The following is a 17,662-nucleotide window of genomic DNA, read 5'->3' as shown; positions in this document are numbered from 1 at the left end:
TGACTTAAAAGTAGTTGCACACTAGAAAGGATCCTAAACAAAAGTGGAAAGTGAAAAGGAACAAGAAACCAAGACATGGTAACACTAATGTTTTCCATGTTGAGAGAGGCTGTGAGATATGTTATCAATTTATAAGAGCTTATTTTTAAAAAGTTCCCCAAACTGAGATGTTAAACTCCTTAAAAGCCACATAGATTTAACAGTAACAGAGGACAGGACACTGAATTTTGCTATCTATCTAGTGGAAACAACAGGACTGGAGTCAATTATTGCTGTTCTCAGACCACAGATTTTGCAGTGACACTGCTCAGGTAACAAAATATGGAAGAGCAAGACTGAAGGAGAAGTTGCTTGAAGAATCTGCAGATTTGAATCACATAATTTTGCCATGGGCAGCATGATTTATTTAGGGGCACTGCACTCTTTTGGATTAAGTGTGGCATAGGCAACGGTTATGCTGTCTGGCGCAAAGATGGATGTGACAAAATAAATTAATAAAAAATAATAATATATTAGCTTAGTTCAGACAATCCCCTAATTTTCAGCTTCTTGATCATGAACTGAAAATCTTTTATATTGAATTGAGATCACCCACTAATTCTGAGAACAAGTTTTCTTTTTGTTTACTTAAATTTGTCCTCCTTCTCCACACCTAGTGTTTAATGCAACATTCAACAATTATACAGATTAAAATAATAAACCAAACCTGCTGCACTGCAACTTTCCAAAATAACATTGGTAGATATTATAAATACCATAAACATTATTTGGAAAATTTGCTCTAGTAAATGTATAGGGACATTTTAATCATCAAATCTACCTATAACTTCTACGTCTTAGAGAATCAATTTTATATGACTTAATTCCCTAGATTAATGAATTCTGTAGTTCTTTTTCATAAGATTCCTGGGTAGATCAGTTGTTTATCTTAATCCAGCAAGTGTGGAAAGAACAGCCCAGATGGGAATTGCTGTTGCAGCTTTATTTTATTTTATGTTGCTTTATTTAATACTTTTTTTGCATATTAAGTCTAGTGCCAGCTTTCAACAGGATGTTGAACCCAAAAGTTTCCACTTCACATTCAACTTAAAGAGCACACTGACACCTATATTTCTCCCTGGGTGGAATTTCACTGCACATCATGCTTTCAGATTTCAATTTTGTGCCATGCTAGCTGTCTCCTGTTTTTCCCAGGTATTTTGAGTCGTTTTAGAGAATATTACAGAATCACAGAATCCCAAGGGTTGGAAGGGACCTCAAGTCCAACCCCCCTGCAAGAGCAGGGTAACCTACAGTACATCACACAGGAACTTGTCCAGGCGGGCCTTGAATATCTCCAACGTAGGAGACTCCACAGCCCCCCTGGGCAACCTGTTCCAGTGCTCTGTCACTCTTACAGTAAAGAAGTTCTTCCTGATGTTAACGTGGAACTTCCTATGCTCCAGTTTACACCCATTGCCCCTTGTCCTATCACTGGATATCACTGAAAAAAGCCTAGCTCCATCATCCTGACACCCACCCTTTACATATTTGTAAACACTGATGAGGTCACCCCTCAGTCTCCTCTTCTCCAAGCTAAAGAGACCCAGCTCCCTCAGCCTCTCCTCATAAGGGAGATGTTCCACCCCCTTAATCATCTTTGTGGCTCTGCGCTGAACTCTTTCAAGCAATTCCCTGTCCTTCTTGAACAGAGGGGCCCAGAACTGGACGCAATATTCCAGATGAAGCCTCACCAAGGCTGAGTAGAGGGGGAGGAGAACTTCTCTTGACCTACTAACCACTCCCTTTCTAATGCACCCTAAGATGCCATTTGCCTTCTTGACCACAAGAACATATTGCTGGCTCATGGTCATCCTCCTATCCACCAGGACCCCCAGGTCCCTTTCCCCTTCGCTACTTTCCAGCAGGTCACCCCCCAACCTGTACTGGTACATGGGGTTGTTCTTCCCCAGATGCAAGACTCTACACTTGCCCTTGTTGAATTTCATCAAGTTTCTCCCCGCCCAACTCTCCAGCCTGTCCAGGTCTCGCTGAATGGCAGCACAGTCCTCTGGTGTGTCAGCCACTCCTCCCAGTTTTGTGTCATCAGCGAACTTGCTGAGGGTACACTCAGTTCCCTCATCCAGGTTGTTGATTAAAATATTAAACAGCACCGGTCCCAGCACCGACCCCTGAGGGACTCCACTAGTCACAGACCTCCAGCTAGATTCTGCACCATTGACCGCAACTCTCTGCCTTCTTCCTTTCAACCAGTTCTCGATCCACCTCACTACTTTTTCGTCAAGCCCACACTTCCTTAGCTTATCTACGAGGATGCTGTGAGAGACAGTACCAAATGCCTTACTGAAATCAAGAAAAACCACATCTACCGTTCTACCATCATCCCTCCACCTAGTCACTTCCTCATAGAAGGCTATAAGGTTGGTCAAACATGACTTCCCCCTCATAAAACCATGTTGGCTGTTCTTAATGACCCCCTCATCCTTGATATGCCTAGAAATGGAGTCAAGAATGAGTTGTTCCATCACCTTTCCAGGGATGGAGGTAAGGCTGACCAGTCTACAATCACCCGGGTCCTCTTTCTCGCCCTTCTTATAGACTGGCGTGACACTTGCCATGCTCCAATCCTCAGGCACCTCTCGTGTTTTCCATGACTTACCAAAGATGATGAAGAGTGGCCTAGCAATGACCTCCACCAGTTCCCTCAGCACCCGCGGGTGCATTCCATCTGGACCCATCGATTTACAGATGTCCAGATTGCATAGCTGATCCCTAACCCAATCCTCATCTACCAAAGCAAACTCATCCTTTGTCCTGACTCCTTCTGGGGCTATAGAAATCCGGGGCCCTCGGGGAGAGACTGCAGGAGTAAAGACAGAGGCAAAGAACGCATTCAGCACCTCTGCCTTCTTTATATCCTCATTCTCCAGGGCACCCACCTCGTTCAGCAGTGGGCCTATATTGCCTCTTGTGTTAGTTTTATTTGCTATGTATTTGAAGAAGCCCTTTCTATTGTCCTTAACCCGACTAGCAAGATTAAGTTCCAAGGAGGCCTTAGCTGTCCTAATTGCCTCCCTACATCCTCTAACAACTGTCCTATATTCCTCCCAAGCGGCCAGCCCCTCCTTCCATAATCCATAGATTCTCCTTTTCCACTTGAGTTTGCCCAGCAGCTCCTTGTTTAACCACGCTGGTCTCCTAGATCCCTTACTTGATTTCCTAATATTGACCAGGATTTGCTAGTAGTGGATAAATGGCTTGAGAACAACAGGATGTGGAAAACTATTCAGAAAGATAAAAAGATTGTTAACAAAAGTGAAAGAGAACAGGAAACTGTTAGATATGTCACTATTTTTTTGTGACTTGAGGTAAGTTTTGCTTTGTCTAGGAATCTCTTATAAGCTGTGAGATAACATAGGTAGCAGGCTTGATGATAGGTTTCCTCTCATCGTCCTTCTCCAACCTCTACTACTGTTCAGCATGTTTTGATTTTTTTAGAGGTCTGCTATGAATTTTTATCTTTTTTTATTAGAAGATATCCTATAATTCAAGACTTCTGACATAAAACTAGGTTTTATGTAGTTTTTCTTGCTCTGGTGGCGTTTTTTTCTTTCCCCTCAAATACTGTTACAGAACATATAAATTTTGTATTACATATGCTACAGCCTATTTAGCCTGCCAAAATAAGTGTTAATTTGAAAAAATTTATCTGTCCTCTGGACACTCAGAATTAAAAGGCCACTCTGGAAATTAGGGTCTCAATCATAGAAATCTATCTAGCTGCCTCCACAAAGGACATCATACGTCAGCGTAATGAATGGAAGGATATTTTTCTGTGCAGGGTATTTGAAAAATAGAGAGATATTCTTAATTACTTGGGTAGAAACTTCACTCAGTAGTGCATCACAATTTCACTACTGCTTTGTTAAAAAAAAAAAAAAAAAAAAAAACTAAAAAAACCCCTGAGAACAAAATTATGCAACTGGCTGAAAACCCATGTAGACATAAATGCAAAATTGCAATTTGCTTGAAAAAAATATATTTTACCTTGAGGAAATGGTTGAACTGTAAGTGATTTTAAAGTTCAAAAAATCCAAGATGATCAAATTCTCTGAAATGCTTCAAAGGAATATCTATCTGTGTTAAAGAAAATCAAAAGGAAAAAAAAAGTCATCTCATAAAAATCCAATTGGTTCATATAAGCAGGAAAAGATGGCATTTTTACCTGTGGATCACACGACTTGATTGATTTCTTCTTCAAATATTGATATCAAATAGAGACCAAGCAGGATATGTGAAAAGGCAATCTTGAGGTAAAATATGATCTATTATCAGGTTTCTTGCAATTCAGTCTATTTGTATTTATAATGTCATCTTTGTGGAAACAACAACTTCTTCAGTATACAGGCCACATAATTCATGTGCAATGAAAGCACTTCACCTTGAAGAGCATTTCCTCTACTGGATCTCAGTGAAATATTTTTCTGTGTTATAAATTCAGTTCTTTTTGTGCTAAATGCTAAATGAATTGTAAGAAGTTCCCTTTTTACCTCCTCAGGTGCTTACCTTCTGTTGTGGTTTAAGTCCAGTCAGTAAGTCAGAACTACGCAGCCACTCTCTCACTCACTCTCCGTTCTTCCCCCCAGCCCCGGCTCCCGGAGAGATGGGGAGGAGAATCAAAAGAATGTAACTCCCATGGGTTGAGATAAGAACAGTCCAGTAACTAAGGTATAACACAAACCACTACTGCTACCACCAATAATAATAATGGTAAGGGAAGAGAATACAACCGCTCACCACCCACCAAGCAATACCCAGCCCCAACCAAGCAGTGATCTAGCCCTTCTGGGTAACTGCCCTTAGTTTATATAGTGGGCATGATGTGCTGTGGTATGGAATACTTCTTTGGTCAGTTTGGGTCAGGTGTCCTGTCTCTGCTTCTTCCCGGCTTCCCCTCCTCCCTGGCAGAGCATGAGGCTCAGAAAGTCCTTGGTCAGAGTAAACATTACTTAACAACAACTGAAACCATCAGTGTTATCAGTGTTGCTCCCAGGTTGAAAGTCAAAAACACAGCACTGCAGCAGCTACTAAGGAGAAAAATGACTGCTACTGCTGAACCCAGGACACCTTGCTCTTCTGCAGACTTCGTGAAGGATAGTTTGCAGCTTAGTTTAACATAAGCTTTTTTTAGTAGCACCACGACTTTAGGCTGTTTTTTTCCCTCTCTTCTGACACCAGCCACTTTTGTGGGCCCTGGTGAGTCCCTTTTGGTTTTTGTTGTTTGAAGAGATAAATCATATGCTATAAATTGAACAAACTAAAAAATTAAAAAAAAAAAAAAAGTCAGGTCATTTATTACTTGTACAACAGAGGTTTGAAGGGAGAAAATGCTTGCTAAATTAGGAGAGTGACTGGGATGCTTATGCTTACATCAGGTTAATGACTTCAGCTTAGTAAAGATGGTACTGTTTCTTTTCAAGCCTGAAGTTAACCTCTTCATGTCACAGGGCTTTTCTTGTGTAGAGTTCAGTTTATCGAGCATCTTGATACAATATCTAAGAACTACTTACAACCTCACTACATCTAAATCCACATTTGTTCCTCTTTGAAATGTTTAGACAACACCCCCAAAACTGGAGTTTTTTTCTGTGTAGAAAGCAGATGAAAAATATTTCAAGATAGTCCCTTTTGATAAGATTTTACCACAATTTCCTAACTGATCCATAAATACCACAAACTGGTTCAATACAAGAACCAGTGAAAATAAGACAGTACTTCAATCTGTCTTAATCATTTTACCCATCTGATAACCAACAATCCTCCTGCATTTCTCATTCTTTACAGAAAGAAGTCTTTGCCTGAGTTGAGTTTACTGGTGTAAATTGAACTCTATGGGTTTAAGGTTATCATTATTAAGGTTGCAAATGGCAAATTAATCTCAAAACATATAAAAAGTTCTCCAGTTATAAATGTAACCTACAAGAGGAAGACATTATGATTATGATTATTTTTGTTTTCTTAATCATAGATTTAGAAACAGGAGAGTTAAAGTGCATTACAAATATTGGAAAACAAAATATAAAGATATATATATAGTTTCTGCATTTTAAGAAGTATTTCAGAAGTTCAAAGTGTAAAAAACTTTCCAGCTTTAAAAACAAAGGTATTTTTTAACACACTCTTGGCATCACTGCTGTACTATTGCTGTACAGACAGGTTGTGGTCTCGTAAATGATAAAAACCACCCCTAATTATGTTTGCATATTAAGAAGCCTATGTGTGATTTAATGAGCATGCTAACAGATCGTTTCCTTTTTTAATATATGTAGCCTATTTTTAAAATAAATGGTAAATAGTGGTATAAGTGCAGACCTTTATGTAAATATCTAATTTAGCTACCTAGTGGAGATGCCATGAAAATCTAAAGCAATTACTCTTGAAGTATGTCCTCAAAAAATCTTTAAGACATTGTGATTTCAGTGCAAGATACTGAAATAAAAATTCTTTAAAAAAAAAATACAAGAAAAAGTTTTCCATGGTATTTTATTAATATTTTTTACAAATATGTTGGTGTTTAAAGGAAAAGCAGAGATTTTTTGCATGTGAAAAACATGCGGTGGAGCAATTAGGTATTTCAGAACTTGAAAAACATTGGGTTGGTTTTTTTTTTTTGATTAATTTCCTCTCTTGACAGAGCTATGTGAATATGCAAATTTTTTTTTTTTTTTTTTTCTCTGAATTTAAACTGGTTTTGAACCAGTTTTTCTCTGTTAACTTCATGAAGCAATATAGGACAAGAACGAGCAGGCTGTGATTAATAAACCTTCCATGATTTGTCAGCAGTGCAGCTGCAGCCTACACGCCTGACTACATGGTGTGACTGGCAGCAGGGCTGGGATGGCTCAGCATCCTCCTGTTATCTCCTTCCCCCATACGCAGGAGACGGCAAGCCATCAGTGGCTGCTGAGGCTGTCACCTATGGTTGTCCCTTGCATGAAGAAATCGATGTGTCTGACGGGCAAATATCTTACATTGTCTTTTACACAGATGAACTTGCTGCCACTTGACAGAGTTCCAACCTTTTACACCTATTAAGTAAGGAAATAATAACGCTGTCCTCTTCTCCCCAGGGTTTTCTGTATGCTACCTCTGACTGTGTCCTAAATGAATCAAGAAATCAATTTGCAGCCTCTCTGCCTCAGTTAAATCAAACTTATTCACAGTTTCTGCTGAGTAAAAAACATTCAGTTACCCACTGACACTTTGACGAAGATATATCAGAGCCTTGAACAAAGTTGCATTGTTCGAAATATTTGATTTTTCCAATTATTTTTTTTTAGCTTTTTTTTTGGTTACCTTTTCACTATTTTACTACATTACCTTCATTAGTATTGTTTGTATGAATTAATTTTGCTCCTAGACTTATTGACTGTTAAATACAGTTGCTAAATCAAGTAGGAAAAAATATTTAATTACCAGAAGGACAGAATGTAATATTGAATAAATTTCCTTTTTATTAAAAAATTATATCTACAAGGTGAAATATTAGAATGCTTATTGTGGACACATAGATATTATAGGCCTGCTAATAACCTAATAATAAAGCCTGAGACTCCCATGTTTTCTTAATACTGCATTTATTAATTCTACATTTATTAACTTTAAGCACCTGAAAGTTTAAAACCTAGTATAACATGTCTATGCAAGCTGCTCCAACAGTCAATGGAAAAAGAAAGGCATCTGTGTTTTACTGTATTGCAAGAAAGGTAACTAACATATGAAGTCTAAATCACCCTCTTTCTGTCTAGGAGGTCTTAAGCAAACAGATTACCCAAGGGGCAGCTACAGATGAACTGCATTCTTAATCTTATGGCCATCCCTACAGAAATACTCTATTTTTCATCAAACTGTTTCACTTCTGAGTTCATATTGCTATTATTGAAATTCAAGGTACATCTTCCTAAATATGTCAGTACAAATTTACATTTAGAAGAATAACTCACATTTGCTCTGTTACATATTATTTTTGCATTTTAGGTAGAGATAAATGATTACAGTGAAGAAAAATAGACCAAACCAAAAAATGATTCATATATTAACTGGCTTAAAATAATGTTTGAAATTTTCTAAAACACACTATCTTATTGGTACAGGATACTTTGAATTATCATATAAGCACCTTTTTAGAACTTATTTGTCTGGACTAGGGGAATAATGTTATCCAGAAAAGCTGACATTTTTTCATGTTTTTCAGTATATTGAAAAACCTCCCAGTCTTCAGGAAACTTTTTCTCACATATTTTTAATCCCTGCTTAACACAGCTGATTACTAGAATGTTATTTCTCCATAAGATTACAATGATTTATGATCAATATGATCATAATGTCATACTACAATGATATCACAGTGTCATACAGAAATAAATACTATGTCGTAGTGTGGAAAGAAAAGAAATATGTTTCTTTTGGATATTAAAAAACATCAAACCTAGGTTTTCTTTATTTCCTCACTTTATAGTTTTCTGTGATTTTGACACATATACATTAAAATGCTCACTTTTTTAATTCATTACAAGTGAATAGGAATTCAGGTTTTTACTGATGTAAATTGATTCTCCAAGAGGTTCTTCTGCATGAGCCTGTGGGTTCACCTTACTTTCCTTATTTAGATAGAGTGAGTATTGCTCCAACATACACCGACTTAGAAAAAGAAAACAACATACAACAAAATACAAAGCAACTACAAATTCCTAGAAATCTGAAGTTGCTGTCTGCAAAAGGCTACTGAAATTGTTCCAGCAGAGTTTATCTTCAAATGTCCTACTGAAATAGTATATTTTTTTACTCTCTCTGACATTTATGATTAGTAATACTCAGGAACACTGTCTATCATATTTGTGCTATGCTGCCTTGTTTTCATTTCAAACAAAATTGACTGAATCAGTTTATAGTAGCTCAGACGTATGCACTATTTCTCTGCTTGGAAATCAGCTATTATTTTGGAGAGGTTATCTATCAGAAGAAAGAAAGAAAAAGAAAGAAAAAAAAAGGCAAACCACACAACAAAATCCCAAATGGACAGAAAAGCAGAAATCCATGATTTATGACAACTTATGAGTTATTCACACCTTTGACTTATTTACATTTCCAGTTTGCATAATATATCCAGAAAATGCAATTATAAATTTTACAAATTTATATTTCAGAGTGTCTTTGAATGCTTTGTGGATACAACAAACCCATTGTAGACACTGCATTTGAGTGTAAGTTCTTGCTTTATATTTTCTTTTCTCCTGTGACAATAGTTTCATTTTAGGGAAATATTTTTTAAAATGTAACTATTCATACATTTGGTTTTAAAGACTCTGTGTAACAGCAACTTTTTGGGATTTTGTTAATGCTGGGTTGCTAAGAGCAAGTTGTTTGGATGTTGGCAGTGAAAATATCTAGCTCTGCCTATCAAGAGAGAATGCTTCAGGATCTGGCCTTGGGTTAGCATCTGAGAGGGATTCAGGCTCCCCATTGCATGCAGTTTGCGGGACTGCTCTGTTAGCTTCTCCTGCTGATGTATCTTAAGAAATCTGCTGCCTATCCATATGTGCATGGCTGGTCCTAGCAGCGCTAGGATGTGAACCCCTCTGCACAGGGCAGGAGCCCTGACACCAGAACAGCAAAACACCTTGGCTGCAGTCAGCATCCACCCATGTCTGTGGGAGTCACCAGCAAAGGAGAAAAGCCAAGAGCGCCCAGTCACAGCCACAGATATATTCATGGACTCATATGGGATGCTGAGAGGATTCAAATGGGGGATTCCAGTCAGATATTGCCTGTGGAACCAGTAATTGATGGGATTGTGGATGCTCAGGGAAAGACCCCAAAGGTACATGGGTGACAGACCGAAGAGGTATGTGAGGGGAGAATCTGTTGTGTGCATGTGGGAAGACTCTGAGAAGACCCCAGGGACTGTACATGGGGGGACTGATGTGTTGACCTGCTGGATCTTCCTCCTGGAGTGCACATTCATGCTCCCCCTCTCTCTCTTCACACACACACCCCCAACCCCTCCGCAAGTCAGGGGAGTAATGTCACTTGTAAAAATTTCATATAACTGTTGTTATCATGTTCAGGTAACTAAGACCATTTGGTCTCCACGCTGATAAAGTGGTCTTAAACTGTGGCAGTCTTTGAGTTTAGGCTCTGTTTTCCCATAATCTTTAGGTGGGAAAGAAATCTTTTCATAAGACGATCACTTGAAAAAATATTTGAGATAAAGAATTGAGTAGAACAATATTATACGTAAGGCACCAGAAAACAGGTCTAATTTTATAACATTTGCACACTTCTGAAAGCAGATATATGAAAAGTTGAGCAATCGGCACAGTTTATCTCTATATGACATTTCCAAATGCTATTTATGCACTTCCTGGGTCAGTCCTTTATGAAAATAGCTGTGTACACCAGCTATCTAATGATCTGGCATTTGAAACCAATTCAATTTATATGTTAAATTTGATGTTAGGAAAAAAACAATACACTTACTACATTTTCTTTCTGTAAGTCTGGTTGTCATCTTAATTTGCCTGGAAACGTCCTTTTATTTTCTAGGGGCACCTCATGGGATATAAAGTAGCATAAATCATTCTAGCTCATCTACCATTGGGAATTACTGTTAAGGGTAAATTTTGGTGCAACCAATATATATCACAGTAATACATAAATAGAACACCAGAAATGACCTTAATCTTCTCTGACAGCTGTTTGCATCTCACTGAGAAAGACAGAGTGAAAGATCAGCTATTTGTAGATGAACAGGGTAGTAACTGAAACTAGCACTATTTTCCAATTTGTTGGTAAATATGAGTGTTTTATAGTTTGCAGCGTACTGGTAAACATCCTTCTCTCCTTTGTTCTTTCACTCTAGTTTTCTGCAGGCTCCATGACAAGCTGAGATGCCTGGAAAGTGCATTATCAGCACAACCCATTGTTTCATCTCATGGGCCCTAGAATGAAGGTCTCTTTTTGCGTTCTTCATGTGAAGGATGAAAGAGAGAAGGAATTTACACCATTTAGAGGAAAAAAAAAAAACCCTGTTTCATAACACCTCATATGTCAAGGATACGTTAAAAGATAAACAAAATTAGAACTACCCCTAGTCTGTGTTCATCTTCACAAAAATACATGTAAATGCATGAGGTCCCTAGGGAGCTTCTGTAGCAGTTTGTACATTCATACTCTTCATGCCAACATGTAACGTAGAGAATGGTTTTGCATATGGGCATGTGTGCTTGTATGACTGTTTTCAGTAAATTTCAAAAAATATGCATAGAATATTTACAGTGTTTTGGATTATATAAATTCTTACATGCTGCTGTGTTAAGATTTTCTCATCTTTATTTATGAAGTCTGTTGATAGTTTTCTTGAGATTTTCAGAGGGCTTCCAAACATCCAGAAATCACAAATTAATTAACATAGAATCATAGAATTGTTTGATTGGAAGGGACCTTAAAGCTCATCCAGTTCCAACACCCTGCCACACGCAGGGGCACCTTCCACTAGACCAGGTTGATCCAAGCCCCATGCAACCTGGCTTTGAACACTTCCAGGAATGGGGCAACCACAGCTTCTCTGGGCAACCTGTTTCAGTATCTCATTACCCTCATAGTGATTTAACAAAAATTCACGTCTAGTCACAGTTAGGTCCCCACAGGTAAAACCCCTAGAAGGTGAGCTCTGCCCACTTGTGACAACACCCAGGAATCCACAATTTTTATAAAAAGCAATATAATACATAAATTCTGTTTGAGATATCTAGATCTCATTTAACAACTTCAAATTGTTAAAGAAACACTAAATAAATGCAGTTTTCTTTGCAGGTTTTTTCTGACCACTTTTTTGTCAGATGACAATATCCTACTGCAATTTATCAACTTAATGAGGGAAAAATTTACCATGTTGCTATGTAAATTGTTCCACACTTATTCTACATGTTCTATTCACCATTCTAAAAAGGTTCTCTACAGGGAAAGGGGTGTGCAACCAACCATAGTGTCTTTACCATTTGCCAAGCACTATCTCTTTAAATCCCTTTTAATTTTTGCACTCTGTATATTTGAAGAGAACTCCTTAATTTAGCTAAACCACCAGAATGCTAACAGTGAAAAGTCACAAACCACATTCTAGCTGCATGAGAATAACGGCCAGCCATTTAAAATATTTGCTATTATAATAACAATATTAAATATTGCTAATATAGTTGCAGAAAATGGTCTTAAACAGAAAATTGTCAAGCAAAATAAAACTTAAAGAACTTCAAACTGCTATTTACCCATGCTGTTTACCACTGGCTGTCTTAAAGATCTGTAAAATACTGAAAAAGGGATATTTTGCAGAGAGATATTTGTCCTTGCTAGATCTGAGTTAGAATAAATTCATAAAGACAGTGCTCAGTCACACTGAATTCAGGTATTCTTTTTTTTATTTATATTTTATAATTTACTGTATGAGGTTGTGTTTGGCTTCCAATGTGTCATAATTCTATGTAAAAAGTAAACCAGGAAAATACTAAGTCAGAGTTTATACTTCCTCAAATGTTTAGTTAGCAGTTTTAAGGTTGCCACAGCTGTCACTCATAGCAGAAAAAAAAAAAAAAAAAAAAAGTAGTGCCAATGCAAAAATGAGGTTGTCTTCCACAAATTTAACAGTGCATCTGAATAGATAAACTTTAGAGCTCCCCCTGAAGACAGTCTTAGTAATCTCATTTCAGGTATTGTATTTTTAGTTCTAGTGCTATATTTGCACAGTCTTTTACTGGGGTTTTACTTCCTTTTTTTTTTTTTTTTTTTTTTTGTCCAACTGAATATACTTCACGTTCCTAATGAATGTTTTTCTAATTTTGTTGCCTCAAAAGAAGTTGGACTTAACAGTTAGGTCAGGGACCTGAGAATGAGGGATCTTAATTTAATATCACCTTCCATATACAACATCTTCACTGTGTTTGAGTCCCTGATAGAAAGCCTGGAAGTAATATCCATTTACAAACATTGTTAACAGTTTCAGCTTGTTAGCAACAGCAATTGCAATTCCTTTTATGCTACAGATAGTGAAGATGGAGAGAGAAGCCCTGCATCTGTGTATCCAAATCACAGTTATGTTCCCAGGTCTGTCCCATATGGTCTTGTTGACATTGCTCCACCTTCATCAGCATCCTGTGTAATGGATATGTACCTTCTCTATTTAGCAGGGTCTGGAATGAAACCTCAGCAATTCTCAGGTCAGCCAAGATAGCTGAGGCTGCCATACATGCTCTCTGACCTCTCAATTCATTCATCTTCAGAAAGAAGTATTTTGCTAGGTTAATAATATTGAGAGGATGGAGAAGACAGACATTCTTTTGCACCTTTCTTCTATTACCATCATGTAGACACAAAAAAGCTTGCAAAAAGTTGAAATAGAAAAAGAAACAAAAACCAGCAAAAACGGCTGACTGAAAAAAAAACCAACAAAACAGCGGACTGTGGTGTAATCCATTTCTTATGTCTGTGGTAAAAAGCAAGAGTTTCTTTGACTTGCAAAGTAAAATGAAAAGATTTTTTTTTACGTATTAGAAGACAATACTTTATTTCAGTATTATCTATTGTATGGCTAGATCTGTTGGCAAAATTACTTGTTTTAAATTAAACTAATTGAAGAAATAGCCAAATCTTTCTGATTAAGCTAAACTAGAAGTTTCCATATATATTTATAGTGAGTATGATGCAAAGACTGCAGAATGGAAATTTCACCCTGTAGAGTTATAAAGTATCAAAGGAAATAAAGCTTACAGAAATAATAAAAACAACAGGTATCTTAAACAAAGAGCACCATTAAAAACTCTCTGTATAACATATCATATATTGTTTTCTTATTTCAACATTAAAATGTGCTGATATTGTCAGATGTTTTCTTCAGGTTAGTAATTGTAAAGCATTCTGAAACAGAAAGGCAGCATATTGAGTTTTTAAAATATTCTACATTTTAGCATATAAAATGTACATTACAGTTTCATACATTTTAACAGTGGGTTAAAATAGTTACATTTTGGTTCTAAAAATGCATGGCTTTACGTAGCAGATTTGTAATTTTGTTCTTCTATTTTAAGCTACTTTTCTTAGAATATTTTGTGGGAAAGTCCCTCTTTGTTCCTTCCTCCTTTACCTAAAATAATTCTAAAATGGATTTTCATTAGCTGCTAGCTCCTACACCAATACATTTTTTAGTCTGTTAAAAGGTAGAAAGTCTGAAGTCCAGCCACAGCGTTTTATTCATTTTATGTAAGTGCTTGGTTCAACACTTCTAACAGTAAAATGCTCAAGTCCTAAAAAAATTACAACTTTTGCACCTAGTATAAATATACCCTGTTATAAATTAAAAGCAGTTTATTTGGCATGCTTTTGTAACCACAACTGATTCTATACTGCAATCTATTAAAATAAATATAATTATATAATCCAGAAGCTAAGTAATTCCTACCAGTTTCATACCAAAAGAATTTGTTAAACTGAACTATCTAACAGACATTCAGCATCTTAATAACCAATCAACAGCTATTAAATGTCTGTGGGCTATATTCTACTGGTTGTTTCTGACTACAGTCTAATTGGAGAGTTTGAATATGAAAAATAAATTGTAGCTATACCTTTCAATAGAAGGCTTACAAAAGAAACATGCAGATATTTTGATAATATATGAGCTGCACTGCTCTTTGAACATCTTATTTACAAAAAAATTGCCATTTTACACTTGAGATACAACAAAAGTAGAAGCATCTCTTTTTGTGATCTGAAAGACATTCCAGTTGCTAGATGTGGGATTATAAAGAGAAATGGGAACAGAAATGTGAATTTAAGCTTAAGACTAAATTAAAAAAAAATAATGCTACAGTAGAATGGAGGGTAGCAAGGCAGAGATTGTTTCTGTCTTCCTGTAGAAAAACAACTTTTCAGTCTTCTTATCATCACCCTCAGAAATTGTAAGCACATTGTAATGACAATCACTTTCATCCATGTAGATGAAGCAGTCATGAGCAGTCTTTCAGAGATGGGAGTCTTGAAAAAACAGGTTGATAATCAGCAGGAACATTTTAATGTGCAAGTTGGGCACAAAACAGCCATAGTAAGCAGTTTATCTGGGAAATCCAAAGTAAAAACTTGGATTTCCATAGCTATAGAATTTAGTCAGTGGACTCTGAGGAAACAATAAAGGCAGATTTCTTATCCTAGAGGTTTTGAGTGGCTTCTGACTTTGTCTGTTTTCTTTTTTGCACTAGAGACACCCAGCTAAATGTTCTAAATTTTACTTTTGAAGATAATAAATAAATAAATAAATAAGAAAAGAAAGATATCTTACCTGTGTAACCTCAGGGCCTTCTAGGTTTAAAGATATAGGTATTGTAAAAGTTGAATTAAACATCTGATGCAAAGAAAGCAGTTCTCTTCACAGATCCTCGGAAAGCTTTAGGAGTTGCAGTTTCCTGCCAGTATAAGTCACTTCTGCTTTAGTTTTGCAAACTCTCAGTATGGCACTGCTTACTGCATGCTATTTTGGGTTCCCTGAGTAAAACTATGAACACAGGCACTTTTGTGCAAAACATCATAAGGCCTCTCTGATGTTCATTCAGAGTTCAGAATTAAAATGCAGAAGGCTCTAGCAAGCAAAATACAGACTGATTTCCTTTTTCGTAGTGGAAGAATAAAGTACTCCCTGGCAAATAACCAAGGTGGTGGGAAGGTAATTCATTTTGTGTGAAACTATTTTGCAATTGAAAGGGATATGACCTCTGTTTAGAGATTAGTCAGGGAAACAAGTGATCAGTATAGAGTTGTCACAAAAGTTAGTCAGAGAAGAGAGTTTCTACAGTCTGGTTCTTACCCTCCAGCCTTTTTATCCCCAAAATAAGCTAGTTTCAAGAATCATAAAATCTTTGCATTGAGAAAAAAACACATGCCTAAGGTATTGTTTTATGCCCTTACACGTTTTGAGAGACACTAAATAAATCCTTTTCCTTTTCTTACAGCTGTCTACAAAAGCTAAGTTTTGTCAACAAGCTGGTGTTAAATACTTACAGTCAGCTAAAAAATATGATAAAAATGATCTTCATTAAAAAAAGAGAGAGAGAAAAAGACACTCAAAATCTTGTGGAATAATTTTGCAAAATTTATAGTTTTTTTCATAGAAACTAATTTTTAACTTAAAATAATTTAGTAAATGTTGGACAATAATTAAAGTAGTCATTGTGGATTCCTTGTACTTTCAAAAAGAAATATGGATCCTTTGAGAATAAAGAACTGTGAATTACAGTAACAGTTCTGTAACTGTTATGGAAGACATATTTATGATGAGATAATTTAGACCTTAGCACTACATCAGTACTAGCTCCAGGCCAAGATGATTTCTGAGAAGTCCTGAACGGTAAAAAAAAATTAAAAATAAATAAACACATGAAATTTTGTATCCTTAATGTATCCTGTTAAAGTTAAAACCAAATCAATAAAACAAAGAAAAACGAAACAAAACAAAACCTAGAACAATTTTAGATTTTTCATTATGAAATTAATATCTTAAGGCAGCCTTAAATATGTCTTCAGTTGACAGATTCTGTTTTAATCCCCAAATTTTCTTCTTTTAAAAAGAAAATTTTGACATCTCAAGAAAAATTATCTGTCCTTTTTTTTTCCTCATACAATCTAAGAAAATTTAGCAACTGTTCCTATCTGGGAATTGGAAAACTCTTGTCTGTACTTTTGCCACATATTTCAGCGTGTTTCTTTCCTGGAAAATAAGGAAAGTAAATTCTGACCAGCCCTGCAGATCTTTCTTAGACTTTCAGTAATCTCATGTCCAGAACACAATAGATGGTGAGTGAGGAAATGGGATTCTTCAGCATATGTACTACTATAAGAAAACATGACTAGACAGTGTTGCCATGTCAGAGAACAACAGTACGGTCTGTAAAAAGAACAGTTTTGATTGATGCATATGTGAACTCTGGTACCTTGGTTAACACTGAATTACTGTTTACTGTCTTTATGTCTAGATGTTCGGCAAATCAGCAGGTTCCAAATGAATACAAACCACCTTAATATCACAGACCTTAAAACATGAAATGAATGGGTTTGAAATAACACAGGAAAACTGTCCATCCATTATGTCCATCTTGACACAGAAGGCCTTGTACTCTATGGAAAAGTAATTTGCACACTATCTGAGCAGCTCACTATTTGTGAGATTATTCAGAATTACTTATCAGTCTTTTGAGGATGATGTTTTGATGACTTCTTGAGAATTATCTCCTCCCAACCTCTTCAGTATAAGTAATATAGTTTCTATATCAGACTGGAAATATAGAAACCACACAATTTATCAAGTTCTATACAGCTTCTGATTTAAGAAGTAGCTAGATTGGATAATATTTTTTTCTCAAACCATGCCTACACAATAACATACAGATTAAGGTTCTTTGGTAAAACTCTGTTCTTAGTAATGATGATTTAATTATATATTAAACTAGATATCAAAACCAAGCTAACAAAGATTTCTTTCTGGTGCTCAAGCATTTTTGCCTGTGCTAGGCAAAGCTTGATTCCTTTGTCTTAAAGTTGGTGTTAGATTTGAGTGATGGAATGA

General features: G+C 36.3%; 1 protein-coding gene across 5 annotated transcripts in view; it reads right to left on the bottom strand.

Annotated features, from left to right (window-relative positions):
* Positions 1-15,502, bottom strand: part of CDH19 (cadherin 19) — a 73,902-nt gene extending 58,400 nt beyond the window's left edge. For 4 of the 5 annotated variants that reach the window (XR_010610120.1, XR_010610121.1, XM_065667925.1 and 1 more), the window contains exons 1-2: positions 15,386-15,502; positions 4,048-4,137 (exon numbers count right to left, since the gene is read on the bottom strand). The gene's annotated coding sequence lies outside the window, so the exon portion shown is untranslated. The remainder of the gene's footprint in view (positions 1-4,047; positions 4,138-15,385) is intronic. The other variant, XM_065667924.1, reaches the window with a different exon arrangement.
* Positions 15,503-17,662: the final 2,160 nt, after the last annotated feature.

The sequence above is a fragment of the Lathamus discolor genome, chromosome 2 (assembly GCF_037157495.1).
Source record: "Lathamus discolor isolate bLatDis1 chromosome 2, bLatDis1.hap1, whole genome shotgun sequence".
Lineage (NCBI taxonomy): Eukaryota > Metazoa > Chordata > Aves > Psittaciformes > Psittacidae > Lathamus > Lathamus discolor.
Note: the sequence above shows the minus strand (reverse complement) of the source record. Positions and strands in the feature narration are given on the sequence as shown.